This window comes from Rattus norvegicus, chromosome 12 (genome assembly GCF_036323735.1).
Source record: "Rattus norvegicus strain BN/NHsdMcwi chromosome 12, GRCr8, whole genome shotgun sequence".
In the NCBI taxonomy this organism is placed as follows: Eukaryota; Metazoa; Chordata; class Mammalia; order Rodentia; family Muridae; genus Rattus; species Rattus norvegicus.
Window position 1 is genome coordinate 41,202,358 of NC_086030.1, and position 15,817 is coordinate 41,218,174.

At 51.3% G+C, this 15,817-nt stretch overlaps 1 protein-coding gene across 6 annotated transcripts in view; it reads left to right on the forward strand.

The window, feature by feature from the left end:
- Positions 1-646: 646 nt before the first annotated feature.
- Rph3a (rabphilin 3A) overlaps positions 647-15,817 on the forward strand; it is a 76,533-nt gene continuing 61,362 nt past the window's right edge. For 2 of the 6 annotated variants that reach the window (XM_006249381.5, XM_039089039.2), the window contains exons 1-2: positions 1,000-1,356; positions 1,467-1,576. The gene's annotated coding sequence lies outside the window, so the exon portion shown is untranslated. Of the gene's footprint in view, positions 761-999; positions 1,357-1,466; positions 1,577-15,817 lie in introns of those variants that run through there. The other 4 variants (XM_006249380.5, XM_039089038.2, XM_006249379.5 and 1 more) reach the window with 3 other exon arrangements.

Below are 15,817 nucleotides of genomic sequence, written 5' to 3' on the forward strand. Positions count from 1 at the left end.
ACCCTGAGCACTTTCTCGTAGTTGGCAGAAGCATCACACCAGGGAGCCGGGATGCTGGTGCCATGGGAACATAAGTCCCATTGTGTATCGCCCCCCTCTCCAGTGATTTATTTCCTGCGTGTTGTGACTTTACCTCAGAAAGCCAGTCTGGTTTGGGGGGATGGGTCTTTGGCAGAGGACCGTGTCTGTTCTGGAACTCCTAAAATTCCCAGCCCCATCCCACTCCAACCACATGCTGCAGATTGGTGTGCACCAGACTCATTGGCTGTCGAGTCCTTTATCTCTGTCAAAACATTTGAATCAGAGGGTGGGTTATAGATCATGGAATCAGAGCAGCCCCTAGTGTGGGCATTCTTATTGCTACCTTAGACTCATTCTTTTTGCCGTGAGGAAGTTGTGGTGGTCATGTCTTCAGTTTGCAGTCGGCAGGGACATGGTAACATTAAACGCTATTCCTAAGGTTGCCCAGACTCCCTGAAATCTGTCAGATGTGGTTGTTTAAACAAATCACCCTCCCCTTCAGCCGCTCCTAGTTTTCTTTTTTTTTTTTTTTTTTTTTTTTTTTTTGGTTCTTTTTTTTGGAGCTGGGGACCGAACCCAGGGCCTTGCGCTTCCTAGGTAAGCGCTCTACCACTGAGCTAAATCCCCAGCCCCCGCTCCTAGTTTTCTTAGCCTTGTTTTCTCCTGCTACCTTCTGAGCCCGAGTTGCAGACTTCAGCAGCAATGTGGATGATCCTGAAAACCACAGAGAGACGCACAGGTACCGGCGAAGATCAGGGGTTGTTATAGCCCATTTGACAATATTAGCCTAAGTGTGCAGTGAGGTAGCCTGTATGCAGTCTGACAGAATCGTCCCGGTTCCTCTACTCTGGCCTCCTCCTTTCTCTGCTGCAGCCATCCAATAACTTCCCCTGTTCTGTCTGGGGTTAGTGGCTGCCCTTCCCCTCCGCTTGCGTCCTGGTGCTGTCCGTGGTACTGACTGCCAATCCGGATCGTTCCCAGGCGCCCAGCCTCCCCTCCTGGCCTCCCACCTCTCCTCCCGCAGGCAACGCGGCACAATGCATCGCGGTGGGAGGCAAGCTGGGCTCCCCTGCGCCGGGAAGCGGCTGCCCCTCCCTCTGGATCACACAGGGTTTTTGCAGTAGGTGACAGCAGGATCGGGCACCAGGGAAGCAATTGATTCGTCTACTGCCCGCATCCCAGAGTTGCCTACGCTGCCCAGAGAGGGAGAGAGGAAAGAGAAGAGGGGAGAGAAAGAGAGACTTACAAAACCTTCCTTCCATGTGGAGTAGTCTGAGTGAATCACTGCCCACCGTTGTAGACTCCAACTGTACTTAGTTTTCTCCTTTGACGGGGGTATTTCTTTCTTTCTTTCTTTTGGCATGATTTAGGGGCATGCATTCATGCTGGTGACTTGATTTTATTTTGGGAAGACAGGGAGAGTCAAATGCACAATTTTCTTTCAGGCATATCTGCTGGTCTTTCAAGCCAAGTCGCTGGCACTTAACATCTCCCCCCGGCAGGGAGTTGGCAAGAATTTGGCTCACGCCTTCTGCTGCAATCCTCCGTTGTCTTGGTGAGTGACATTCTTCGTGGTGGTCCTGCAAATGGACTAGGGGATCTCAGGACCCTAACTGAGATGTGCAATGTTCATGTATGAGCTAGGAAGAGGGGAGCGGGGAGGGTAGGGCTGGCGATAACTGAACACGGTTCTTTGCCTGCATTCTGTAGGCTTTTATCAGCAACACTCCAGAGACAAATAGGATTTTAGTTCAGTGCCCAGGGAGGAGGCAAGAGTGCGCCTGTTCAGGCGACGTGAGCAAGAGAGTGGCTTCTACTCAGTTTGTCCTCTGCAGCAGAAGCTGAGGAAAGTGATTGGCAGCTCTTGAATGAGTTAACCCTTCATGGCCAGAACGGCACAGGGGGCCTCTAAGTGTTTGATTTGGTGGGTAGGCACCTTAGTCCTGGTTGGGAGAGTCACCTGAGCCTAGAAGGTTAACCCTTGCCTGAGCATCCTGGGCCAGCCTTTGCTTAGGACGGGGCTCAGACTGGGCTCTCCGCCAGGACTGGCTGAGTAATTGAATTGTGGTGGGTTCTGCAAACTCAGCTGTCCTGAGATGGGAAAGCGAGGATCCATGAAAGCGCCACCTTCTCGATTGGCATGAATGGTCAAGCAGTCAGCTGCTTGCCGAGCCGAGCTGTGGATGCTCTATTTTTTTTTTTTTACAGGTGGTGTCACCTGTAAGAGATTGGATGGGGGGTATGTATGTGGCTGTGGCACAGGGACTCTGTCACTGAGCCCGTCTCCCCACTGAGAAGAAGGGGAGCATGACATTCCAGTCCCTGGTCCCCAGTTCCAGGACAAACTGTAACCTCTATCCCAGTTTTTTTTCTCTGACATCTCAGTGAGGGGTAACTCCATACCAACCTGTTAGCCAGTGGGAAGCAGAGGTCCCTCACCACGAAGTCCCAAAGCTCGAGTCTTTAATTTTTAAAATGCTTTTGCCGGTAATCTGTGATCTATGGGAGAGGATTCTGCTCTGCTTTCTGCTTTAATTACTTCCTACCTTTTTGGGGAAATGAAAGTCTTTATTTTTAGCCCCGCAATCCACTTCGGCCGTCTCTGTCCGCTGGAATTTCTTTAGGAAGTTGAACTTGGGAGGCAAGAAGAAGACAAGGTTAGCCCCAGGGACTAGCAATCTGGAAATGCTGAGAGGGTCTCACCCAGCCCCAGGGCCATGAGGGGCTAGGGAGCGCAGGGTACAAGCCTATGTGGGCAGGACACAGGAGGAGAGTGTAGCCTGGTGGTCAGTGCCAAGGAGAGGGTCCTCCGAAACCTGGCTGCCAATCTGGGTGACCTTGAGGAATCTGCCTCCCTGGGAAACCATACACATGAATGGAAAGTGAAGAAGCTTGGCTTGCTTGAGTGAGACACTGCAGGCTTGCCCACAGACGATACTTCAAATACTGGACTTTCATGTTCTTTGGTTGGAATGGAATGTGGCTGGACTTTGGAATGGGGAGGAGACGGGCATTGAGGTTCACTGTTGCAATGAGAGTGAATCCTTCACTTGCTGGGCTGTGGGGAGGATGCAGGGGGCCTGGAGATGATCAACAGAGCCCCAGGAGCCCCAGGCAGTGTCACAGATACTGTGGGACATTTCCTTAGTCAACTTCTAGTTTCCAACCCTGCAGCACAATACAGCTCCTTGGACCAGCCCAGGCCCGGGCTGTCCAGATACAAAGGCTTCCTGGCCATCCATCTCCCTTGGTGTGGCCAGGAGCCAGGAGCCTGCCTCCTCCCTGTCACATCTGAAGTGGTGCATTGGGGTGCACCAGTGAGAGAACCTTCCGGAATGATTCTTGGCCTTGGATCAGGGCCCTTGAGTCTCGGGGCCTCTCTTCTCTCTCTGGGCCTCAGTTTCTCCATCTATGCAATGAGTCAGCTGCCCTGGGTGACTCAGGCTTCTTCCAGAACCTCAGATCTTCGTTACAGCCGCTGCTATGGCAAGGAGCGGCCATACTTTTAGGGAGACTTACTATTGTTTCCCTCTGATCCCACTGCTGGGGGAGACCCAGAGAGGGAAAGCAACTTGTCTAAAACCACACAGCAGGTCTTGGAATCCACCGTCATGGATATCAAGGCATTCTCTTACCCTTACATCCTGGTAGCCCCTATTTCTGGTCCCCGGCCTGCGGCGTAGAAAGGACGGATGCCCTCCAAACCTGTCTTGGGTTGGGAAGCTGAGCCCTGGAGACGGATAAAGTTAATCCTTGTATTTGGGGCTGCTACTATCCCATCAGCATGGAGGAAGGGGGTTCCCAGCAGCTCCTGGTGCCCTGTTCCCTCAGCCACTGTGTCTGATGTGTGTTTTGGGGTGGGTGGCTGCTGGGGGAGGTGGCTTGTAGGACATGGCTTATATAGGACATGGGAATCTTTATTAACACCTTCGCTTTCCTGTATCACTCACAGACCATGGCTTTCCGTCAATCCCACACCCCCCTCCCCTACACACAGCCAACATATGGTCCTGTCTTTTCCTGCAGGGGACCGGGGGCAGGGTGGTCCTACAGGCAGACAAGCTGGAGTTGAGGTAGTAGGGTTTATTTCTGCTAAGAGCTGTGGCTGAACTTGGATAAAAATAAACCCCGGGACCCAGTAGTGGTGGGCTGGAGTCGACGCATCTGAATTATTCAGCTGCCTCCCAGGATGGAGAGGCTCATGTGTTCAGGGGAGGAGAAGGAGGAGGAGGAGGAGGAAGAAGAGGAGGAAGAGGAGGAGGAGGAAGAGGAGACTACACTGCAGATACAGTCCTTCCTTCCTGTCCCCCACCCTTCCTTCGAGTCTAGGAACTGCAGTGTGGTCACTGGAGGTGTGTGGTTTCAGGCAAGTTCTTAAGCCCTCTGAGCCTCGGTGCCTCTCTGAGCCTCACCTGTAAGGTGTATCACACTGAAACAGTATTGTAGTTAAGACCACAGGCTAGACCACGGGCCCTAGGCCAGCTTAGATCTTGGTTCTAGCGCTTTCTATGTGTGTGGTCTCACAGCCCTGGACTTCACTTACCTCATCTGTCACATCCCTCATGGTGGTGGTGGTGGTGGTGACAGTATTAGGATGGTTAAAACTTAATGCATGCCAGCTACTTAGCTCCGAGCAAGAAATGTCCCTGTCTGGGGGCTGAGGGGTTGTGACATTAGCATCAGTAATAGCAACTCTGTTCACACTGAGGCAGAGCTGGGTGAGGGGGAGCCTAGAAGGACTCCTCAGTCCGAGACACAGCTATGAGACCCAGGAGGTAGCAGACAGGCTTGCTAGGGGCAGGGGATTCTGAGGCCTCAGTTTCCCCCTCTGTAAAGTAGACACAATGATCTTCTTCCTCCAGGCTTTAGATATTCCAAGCAAATCCCAGGTCATCTTTCAGGGTGGCCCTGGGAGGGTTAAAGAATATCTGCTACCTACAAGGTCTAAGGCTCTCTTGGCTCCGGGTACCCCAGAGATTTTGCTGAGTCATCTCATCCTACAAGCTCAGGGCCGTGCTTTTGATTTTCTTCCTGCTAGGAGTCCTTTGATGTGGCCTGGTATTCCTTCCTTGGGGGCCTAAGATGCTACATGGAGAGACCCTTAAGGGCTAGGCTGTTTAAGATATCAGGGTGAACACAGCAGGTGCTTATCACCAACTGAATTGAATGAATCAGCTGACTGGGGAAATGTTAATTGATTGACTAATGGATGGGAATCTGAGAGTGGCCTTCAGTAGGCATTCTAGTTAGAGGTACATAGCATGCAGCAGGCGCTCCATTCGTGTCTGTGGAGTGTGATGTCGTTGATGGGGTTGGAGGGATTTTTTTCTCATCTCAGGTCCGTTGCCCTCGGATCCTTCTTCTCTTGCCGGAAACTCACTGCTGCTGATTCCTTTATGGTGCTCCTATGGTATACCCAGCACCAGGCCTCTGAGTACTGGGACAAAGTCCCATTTCCTTTAGGGTCTTGAGAAAGGTACAGTTTGGGATGGGTGAGGGCGCAGAACGGGGTCTCTGCCCTGACCCCTTGCAGCACCAAGTGCATGCGGATACCTGAAGTTTAGCCCTTTGTTCCCCAAGCACTGACTAAGCGGCAGATGCCCTGCTCGGTGCCGTGTGAGGGTGGGAAGGGTGGTGGGTACCCCCGGAGGCTGGGGAGCCTGGATGGATGGTTGGTTCACTCTGTGATTCATAAAGCTCCCTTGTAAAGTGTTATCAGGTGTTTCTTGATCCCCCAAACTCTTGAATGTGGGCACCTGTGCTTTCCCACACCACGGGGTTGTCAATGAAGGCATCTTTAAGAGTACAGAGTGCTTGGGTAGGTGAAACTTCTGACACCTCTGGTGTGTAATGAGACTTGATCTTCTCCCTGAGGCCTGGCCTCTGTACCCAAGAGGCTGGGCGGGACTCCAAGCTGGAGTAGTCCCCTGCCCCCCCACCCCGACATACACCACTTGCTTTCTGATTCTTGTCCCCATCCCTGCTAACCTTGGGGGACTCTGGGTTCTAACGCAGCACCAGACCACCATCTGCAATGTCACCACGGTTTCCTTAAAGCCATTGCCCTGCCGTCATGGGCTTTAATTATCTAATGCAGGCTGAAATCTCATTGCACTGGAGCCGTGGCTGAGTGTGCCTCAGTGAACCAGCCAGAGAGGAGGAGATGGGGCCTCAGGAAGCTGGGGTGTGCCTGTCCCCCCACAATTAACCACCAACAGGGCTCCTCTCCTGGCATCGAGCCATGTCTGGTTTGTGAGGAGCGAGCGACAGTGACAACGGAAGGAGGAACTCTCTTCCGCCTCAGCTCCCGCCTGGTGCTTCCAGCCGCCCGGTTCTTTGCTTTTCTCCCCTTCACTGCGTCTCCACAGTGACAGGCAGAGAGACTTGTGAATGAAGCTGCTTTCAGCAGCATGCACCTTACATAAGTGGCTCTTTTGTGCCAGCCGCTGATGGCAGGTGGCGGTCGTTTAGGGGCTGCTTGGAGCAGAGATGGCCTGAAGTTAGTTAGAAGGCAATTCAGGGCAGCCAGTACCTGTGTGGCTAGGTCTGGCCATGGCCAGCATCCCTGCTCCCTCTCCCCAGCTGTCTGTCCTTCCTGTACCACTGTGGTATGGTTTGGAGTGTCTGCCTCTGTCTGTCTGTCTTTCTGTCTGCCGGCCATTCACCCCATTTTCTTTCCCTCCCTTTCAAACTCTCCTTCCTTTTCTTCACAGGCTCATTTCTCCAACCTTGTCTCCCTCTCCCCCCACCCCCACTGCATCTTTCTCCCCTCTCTTATCCCTTTCCTCCAACCCCCTCCCCAACCCAGTACCAGATTCCGGTCTCCTGCTGTAGAGACACAGCCATGATGGTGAAGGTCCTGGGGCTCAACCAACCTGGTGTGCCTGGGGCTCTCTGTGCTCAGATCAGCACACAGACCAGCTTTGACAAGCCGGTCATCGTACCTCCAAGCCATATATGCCTGAACCTCAGTGAGGCTTTCCTGAGGTCGGAGGCTCTGTGCTCTCAGTGAGCTGCCCTCCTACCAAGGGCTGAACACTGGCTTCCGAAGCTGTCCCTAGCCTTGGCATCCTGCTACTGAGGTGGGCAGAGCATTGTAGCCCATCCAGGGGTGTGAGCTGACTCCCTCCAACATCTGGCCACTACATCATTCCACCAGCGGTCGCCAGGGAGAACAGGGTACCATTGGAGATTCCATAGGAGGTACTCTATGTCAGATTTCCCTGTAGGACTCTCAGACAGTTTGGGGGTCCACGATGCTGGGATGGGTCTCAGAGTCCTGTGTGTTTTACATGCTCCCACATGGTACTGAGGCAGCTGATCCAGGACCCACAGTTAGGTGGTCACTGTTTGCAGAGTTGGCTCTGTTCCCACACCACCAAGTATGGGTGGTGTGTCCTCTGGGCTAAAGCCATTCTTGGCACTAGGGACCATAGCGGCAGGTGAAGCATGGCACCCTTCCCCACCAGTACCCCAGCAGCGGTTCTAAGAAGGGGTGAAGACAAAAGACAAAGAGATGCTTATGATGTATCCAGAGAGATCCAGCTCAGTGCTGGGGAGGAAGTGGATGGGGAACATGGTGGTGGCTGTGGGAGCCTTCAGAGAGGGCTGCTTCCAAACATACATAGCCCCACCAGAAATGTCTACTTTGCTGGAGGAGGGGACAATGACAACAGGACTTTAAGCATGACCCCTCCCCCCACTCATGACACTAGCAATGATTGCTGTTCTGGTCACTCGGTAGAGATGGACAGTGAGGAGTGATGTGGAAGCTGGGGGACCGTGAGTGGAGCCATGCTGGGGCTGGGTCGGATGGAGGGAGGGGAACTGGGGGAGGGGTCAGATGTGGGTGTATCTTGCAGCTGTGTGGAGGGGATCGGAGTTCATTCCAGAGATGGCTGTCCTTGGTAGATGGCTTGGTAGTGGCTATGATCTTGGGGATTTTGACTCTGGGGGAGAAGAGTGTCTCTGTGTGTAGGGGTCAGTGGGGTATAGCAAGACCAGCAGAAAGCGCCAAGTGAGACTGTCTGTCTGACTGAGTGTTTCAGGTGCCCATTGCATGTGGTAAAGGCATGGTCCCCTCACTACAGCCGCCGTGTTCATCGGTCACCAGACAAAGGGCAGGGCAGCTTGGTGAAGTGGCGATGCTCCTGGAGGTGGCGATGCTCTGCGAGGCCGGGCGTGTCTCATTAAGTCAACTCAGAAATCTGATGGTGAGGATGCAGGGTACAGACATTGGGACCCCTCACCTCACTCTGGGTCTGCCTGTGGCCCACAGAGTAGGCAAGACCAATTCTCAAGGGCACTAGCAACTAAGGCCAAAAGTAAAACCAGGGGCACAGAGACAGACCAGCAGGTCCTGCATCAGACTTGCCTGTCTGAGGGGATCATTGCGGTCTCCTTCCACCCAACTGTATGGTGTGTGTGTGTGTGTGTGTGTGTGCGCGCGCGTGCGCGTGCGTGCGTGCGTGTGTGTGTGCATGTATTAGGGTTTTCTAGAGAAACAGAACTGATTGATAGAATGAACACACACATACACGGGGTGGGGGGTCATTTATTAGAATGGCTTACAGGCTGTGGTTCAGCTAATTCAACAATGGCTGTCTACCAACTAGAAGTCCAAGAATCCTGTATCGATTCAGTCCAGGAGGCTGAATGTCTCAGCTGGTCTTCAGTGAACTCCAGATTCCAGAATCCCAAAAAGTAGGCTCTAATGCCAGTGTCTGTGAGGGCGAACAGGCAAAGAGAGCAAACTGTGCCTTTATATCGGCTGCCAGCAGAGGGTGTGGCCCAGATTGAAGGTGAATCTTCCCACTTCAAAATGATTTACTTAAGAAGGAAAACTCTTCACAGGTATACCTAGCCATTTGGGTTTCAGTAAATTCCAGATGCAGTCATATTGACAACCAGTAATAGTGTCCATCTGTCCAGGATGCCTCGGCTTTGTCTCCATCCTTGACTAATATCTGTAGAGGGGTCCAGGAAAAATAACTAGTGGCCAGGGATAGGGTGGCAGTGGGGTTGGGGATTCATTTCTGGTGGTCGTGCCAGAGAAGTGGCCTTGTCCTCCCGCCTCAATTGCCCTTAGAAGATGATGGTGCTTTGCAAACTAGCAGGATTTTGTTGGTGTATTTCTATTTTCTTGAGACAGGATCTTGTGTAGCCCAGGCTAGCCTCACACTCACTACGTAGCTGAGGATGACCTTGAACTCCTGAACCTCCAGCCTCTGTGTCTCATGCCAGTCTTTTTTTTTTAAATTTATTTAATACTTAATAATAATTCTTTGGTTTCCGGGCAAACATCCCCCTCCCCCCTCCCCTTCCTTATGGGTGTTCCCCTCCCAACCCTCCCCCCATTGCCGCCCTTCCCCCCGACAGTCTAGTTCACTGGGGGTTCAGTCTTAGCAGGACCCAGGGCTTCCCCTTCCACTGGTGCTCTTACTAGGATATTCATTGCTACCTATGAGGTCAGAGTCCAGGGTCAGTCCATGTATAGTCTTTAGGTAGTGGCTTAGTCCCTGGAAGCTCTGGTTGCTTGGCATTGTTGTACATATAGGGTCTCGAGCCCCTTCAAGCTCTTCCAGTTCTTTCTCTGATTCCTTCAACGGGGGTCCTATTCTCAGTTCAGTGGTTTGCTGCTGGCATTCGCCTCTGTATTTGCTGTATTCTGGCTGTGTCTCTCAGGAGCGATCTACATCCGGCTCCTGTCGGTCTGCACTTCTTTGCTTCATCCATCTTGTCTAATTGGGTGGCTGTATATGTATGGGCCACATGTGGGGCAGGCTCTGAATGGGTGTTCCTTCAGTCTCTGTTTTAATCTTTGCCTCTCTCTTCCCTGCCAAGGGTATTCTTGTTCCCCTTTTAGAGAAGGAGTGAAGCATTCACATTTTGATCATCCGTCTTGAGTTTCATTTGTTCTAGGCATCTAGGGTAATTCAAGCATTTGGGCTAATAGCCACTTATCAGTGAGTGCATACCATGTATGTCTTTCTGTGATTGGGTTAGCTCACTCAGGATGATATTTTCCAGTTCCAACCATTTGCCTACGAATTTCATAAAGTCATTGTTTTTGATAGCTAAGTAATATTCCATTGTGTAGATGTACCACATTTTCTGTATCCATTCCTCTGTTGAAGGGCATCTGGGTTCTTTCCAGCTTCTGGCTATTATAAATAAGGCTGCGATGAACATAGTGGAGCACGTGTCTTTTTTATATGTTGGGGCATCTTTTGGGTATATGCCCAAGAGAGGTATAGCTGGATCCTCAGGCAGTTCAATGTCCAATTTTCTGAGGAACCTCCAGACTGATTTCCAGAATGGTTGTACCAGTTTCTCATGCCAGTCTTACAGTTGCCATGTCTGCCAGCTGAGGCCTGAGGGCTTTTTGTTTTGGCAAGAGCTCAGTCACTCCTCACCCTCATTTGCTGAGGCACGCCTTCAACCCAAGAGAACTTTCTTCCCAGTGGTGCTTCACCCATTATTCTGTTTTATCCCTTGACTCCACTCTCCTCCCTTTGTGGGCAATGCTGTTCTGTGCTATCACTGTTAATGGTCTCCCTCTGATGGAAGGCAGATGTTCTGGACACGCCTTTAAACTTATGTAACCAGTGTTGAGCACAGTGGTTTCTCACTTTCCTGTATCAGTCTCTGCTTCTACTCCATTGCTGGGCTCCAGGGTGTGAAAATCCTCCCAGTTTCTATCGTGTTTAAGTGTGTGTGTGTGTGTGTGTGTGTGTGTGTGTGTTCCTTGTACCCTGCTCCATGTGTAGTTCTGCCACAGCTCCCGTTTCCTGCCAGCCAACCATATTCCTGAGATTTACCTGTGCTCACTGACTGTAACTCCTCCAGGACACGGAGGTTTGATTTCAGTTGTTTTGCTTAGCAAACACTGGGTGCCAATTTATGATGCCAAGCCCCGGGCATGTAGAAGAGGCAGGAGATTGTCTGGCATCTGGAGCTGGTTTTGAATCCCAGTTCTGTTACCTAGTGGCTGTGTGGCCTTCGGTGAAGTGGGTTTCTCTGAGCCTCAACTTCTTCTGTAACATGGGGTAGAGATGATAATATTCCATTTATAATAAAGTCGAGGGTGAAGTAAGATGGTCAGGGCGCTCTTTGCTTTAGACAAACAGATGTTGGTGGTCTATGTTAGCCACCTTTCCCAGTACTGAAATAAAATACCCAAGACAATAAACTTAAAGAGAAGAAAGGTTTCTGGTAGCACACAGCCCCTGGTCAGTTGAGCCCCTAGTTTTTGGGCTCAGTTTGATCAGGGCACACAGTTGAGCAAGCTGATGATCTCATGGCGATTGGGAAGCAAAGACACACACACACATACACACACACAGAGAGAGAGAGAGAGAGAGAGAGAGAGAGAGAGAGAGAGAGAGAGAGAGAGGAAGAGAGGAGAGTCCCTAAACTTGACCATAGGACAGGCTGGGGCTTCAGGGGCAGGGAGGTCACTGACACCTCACCTCATGGGTCCTTCAGAGCATCTCATTACACCCTTGCTTGACAGAGCAGGAAGCAGGGAGTCAGTCTTCCTGGGTTCAACCACTCACAGGCCCTGGGAGGTGACATCCTCCCATAGGTACAGCTTCAGAGCCAACAGAAGATTACCCAGGAGTCCACGGTGCCATGAGGTCTCTCCTTAGCTTGGATCCTTCTCCTTAGTTGCTCTCTTAGTCCTAGGAGGACTCCTGAGCCACAGATCTAGATGTCACCTCTATCTAACCCTTGCGGACACCAAAATACTGAATTCTCATAGCAAGGAAATGGACACCCATACTCTCTCCTCTGCTTTCTGCCAGGGGCTGTTCTCCAGTTCTGTGGATAAAGGAACTGCCGAAACATCCATTCTTAGTCGGTATCTTTTAACAGTCGGTATCTCAGAACTGGGAAGAGGCCAAGCATGAACGCCATTGCAATTAGACAATCTGACCAGTAGGGGGCAGCCAGACCAGTGGCCGGAAGCACTATCTTCTGATGGCGCAGTGAAGGCGCCAGGGGTACATGGCTCAATCTGTGCCGTGGTGGACCAGAGACCTGGCTTTGTAGCCTCAGTGTATTCCTCTGTGCTATGGGAACCATTATGGTAACTTCCCAAGGGCACCATAGGGTCTTGGAACGGGACTCGGCCTGTGACACACTCTATAGGTTTGCTAACTGGAGGTTTTTCTAGTTTTAAAAGTACTGCTTTGAGATCGGAGGGCAGAGCTGGAGTTAGCGCTCCCTTTTAACAGAGGAGAAATGTCACACAGGGAAGTCGATTGCCTGAGCTCACAGTTGGGGGGAGGGTCTAGGGAGAGCTCAGTCTTAAAAAATGGCAATGTCCAAACTTGAAAGTCTCAAAGCATGGCCGGTACACCAAGGGCACACGTGGCATACTGGTAAAACGTGGGTGGGTACTTGGTGGCTTCCGGATCGTCCCTAGTGGGCCCCAGGTGCACTGAGGACTCCCAGTGGCGTGCAGCGAACTCCAGAGCTGCTCCATACCACCACACACAAGGCCTCCCGGCGGCTCCTCTTTAGAGAGCCCCGAAACTCAACCCTGCCATCGCGCCTTGATTCTTGTAGGTGAGCCCCAGAAGCACCACTTGGCCCCGCCATGGCGGCGGACACCTTTAATCCCAGCACTCAGGAGGCAGAAACAGGCAAATCTCTGAGCCTAGGTTAGCCTGGTCTATAAAGCGAGTTCCAGGATAGCCAGGGCTGCAGAGAGAAACCCTGTCTCACAAAACCCAACCCAACCAACTGAAACCAGCTTTTGCTGCTCTCACTTGAACAGCTACCCAAGCTCCCTGTCCCTCGGTTTTTCCCACTGTAGAATGAGGGTCCTGTTCAGAAAGAGTGGACCTTGGAAGTTCCTAGAGAAAACAAACAGATTCCCCATGAGATGGGCTCTCAAGACACCGCCTCGCCACGACTATCAACCATCTTCATTACAATATCACCATCGTACCAGCATCATCGCCACCACCACCCACTGCACTGCCATCACCATCATCACCATCACCGATATTTCTTAACAGCTACCAGACTCTTAGGTTTTTGTATCCCTGTAATTCAAGAACCGGCTGCAAGTTCTTTCACTGATGGTTTCCAAGCCTGAATCAATCAGCCTGCGATTTTCCTGCCGGTCTCAGTGAAGTGAGGCAAATGAAGCCTTTACAGATGCTGCCGACTCCATTGCCCCCAAAGGGTTTTTTCCTCTTCATTTCTTCCTCTTCAGTATTAAAACAGAGTTAAAAATGAAGCCCTGACCATAGTTGATCGTGATGTCTCATACAAAGCTATCTCTAAGTGTTCTTTGAAAGGAAAACCAGCCACAGGAATGGTGGGGGTGGGGATGGGGCGGGGTGGGAGATGTACTCTGAGGGATCCTGGATCCAGGAGCTAAGCTTACCCAGTGACTGACCTCATGGCTTTATGAGTACCGTGTGAAAGAGCCCCTCCCCATTCCAGGCAGGTCCTCCAGGCTCTTCCTAGGAAATTCTGATCTCAGCTTTCTAGAGGTGTTGGGAAGCTGCACTTTAGTTTCCTGAGTGATCTGGTTGTAGTTGGTCTGTGGAGCATTCTGGGAGTGGAGTTGTACTTCCTGTCAGCATGCCTCTTATCTCTCTCAGCAGAAATAGGCTCAAATGGCTCCAGAGAGGGGGAGCCAGTGCCCACAGGGCTGCCTTGGGCATAATTGGCCAATCCCCATGAGCTGGGTTGGTCTTTGTACGTGTGTGTGTGTGTGTGTGTGTGTGTGTGTGTGTGTGTACTGCACTTACATCTACGTACATAATGCACATGTATGTGTAGGTCAGAGGTCAGAGGTGTCAACCTCAGAAACACCACCCACCTTCTTTTGAGTCAGGATCTCTCATTGGTTTGGAACTCACGGATTGGGCTAGACTGGCAGCTAGTCAGCCCCAGGGATGCGTCCATCTCTGCTCCCCAGCACTGGGCTACAAGTGTGAGTAATCATGGATCCTAATGGGTTCCAGGGAATCCAACTCAGGTCCTTGTGCTTGCCTTCTCAGTTACTAAACCTCTCTGCTCACCCCTCTTTCCTCTTCCAGAAAATGGGGTGAGAAAACAGACCACACTGATTTGCTGGGGAATCCAGCCACTAATATACAGTCTCACCTTGCAGTGGGGCTTGGCTCAGTAAACCTCAGTTACTGCTCTGTTAATGAGGTTGGTACAACCTGTGGTCTGGTTCCAGAAGGGAGCTGTTAACCTTCCCACCTCTGACCATTCCCACCACCTTCCCTGCGAGCCCTTTCTGACTTTCTTATTTAAGATTTCCTCCTCTTCTCCAGGATTTCTTCCTTTGCCATCTCTACTCGCCTTCCATAGAACCTGGCACTGTGTGCACGCTTCTCAACCATATGTTTGGTTACAGTCTATTTCTACCCACTGGACCATCCGCCATACCAGAATGGGACACTTTTAACTGTGGTTTCCCCCTCTCTGTCCCTCATGGGCTGTGCTCAGCCTGCAGTAGCCGCCCCATATTTGTTGGAAAATGGAGGCTGACAGTGTTCATTGTAGCACTTCTGGCTCTAATTGGAAAACTTTCCCCCTCGCCAGGCTGTCCAGACTCACTTGACAGGTCATTACGCAGAGCAGAAGCAAAGAGGAGAAATAAAAATCCCAGCTGGGACTCTGCTGGCCTAGAGGCTGGGCAGGGGAGGTGGGGGCGGGGCAGGGGAGGTGGGGAGTAGAAATCAAGGTGTTTTGTGAGGCTGGCTCCTTGGCCAGGTTGTTATAAGCTATTAAACCATACCGAGCCTTTGTCAATATCCACACCCGCTCCACCCTCTGCAGCAGTAGATGGGATAGCAGACTTCGTCTGTATTTAAAGAGACCTGCATTGCAGGCTGAGGGACTGGGTCTCTGTGTGAGAGCATGCAACCAAGGCTCACAGATTGTCCTGGAAGTGGTGGATTATTTTTAAAAGGAGAGAAGCAAAAGAAGGGAAATCAAAAAGCCCTTAGCACCTCCTGGCTTTCTAGAATCTGTTTCTCAGCCTGGGCTGCACATGCCAAGTGTCTCTAGATTCCTTCTCTAATTGGGGTTTTTTTCTTTCTTTTTTTTTTCTTTTTTCTTTTTTGGTAGGGGTGGGGATGCCAGTAGCTCAGGCTGGCCTGGAACTTTCTGGGTAACCCAGGATGACCTTGAGGCCTGCTTTCACCTCCTGAATGCTGGCATTGAAGGCGTGGACCACCGTGCTCCATCTAGGCAATACCATGGGTGGGGCCCAGGGATGCTATGCCAACCCAGCTGCGCTCTCAGTGATAGATAGTTTTGTATGTTACAGGGGAGTGGCCATGACAGTTTAAAGTTCATCAGGTCGGTCTGGAGAGATGGCTCAGTGGTTAGAGCACTGACTGCTCTTCCAGAGGTCCTGAGTTCAAATCCCAGCAACCACATGGTGGCTCACAACCATCTGTCATGGGATCCGGTGCCCTCTTCTGGTGTGTCTGAATAGCTACAGTGTATTTATATATAATAAATAAATCTTTTAAAAGTTCACCAGGTGATCTTAGCATGCAGCTAGAATATGAAACTATCTTTACCACCTATGTGACTTTAGGGGGTCTCCTCACCTTCGGGATCCATAAAATGAACCCCGAATCAGGCAATTAGGAACATTATGACAAACACCATTGTGGGCTCTGTCTGGGGTGCCCAGGTAGCAAATAGGAAGTGAATGAAGCTCTCTTGGGGCGGACAGTAGCTTTGGGGTATTCCTGGTTATTTTGTGATACCCGCCAAAGGTGCCTATTCAGATCCTTTTGCGGGGCTA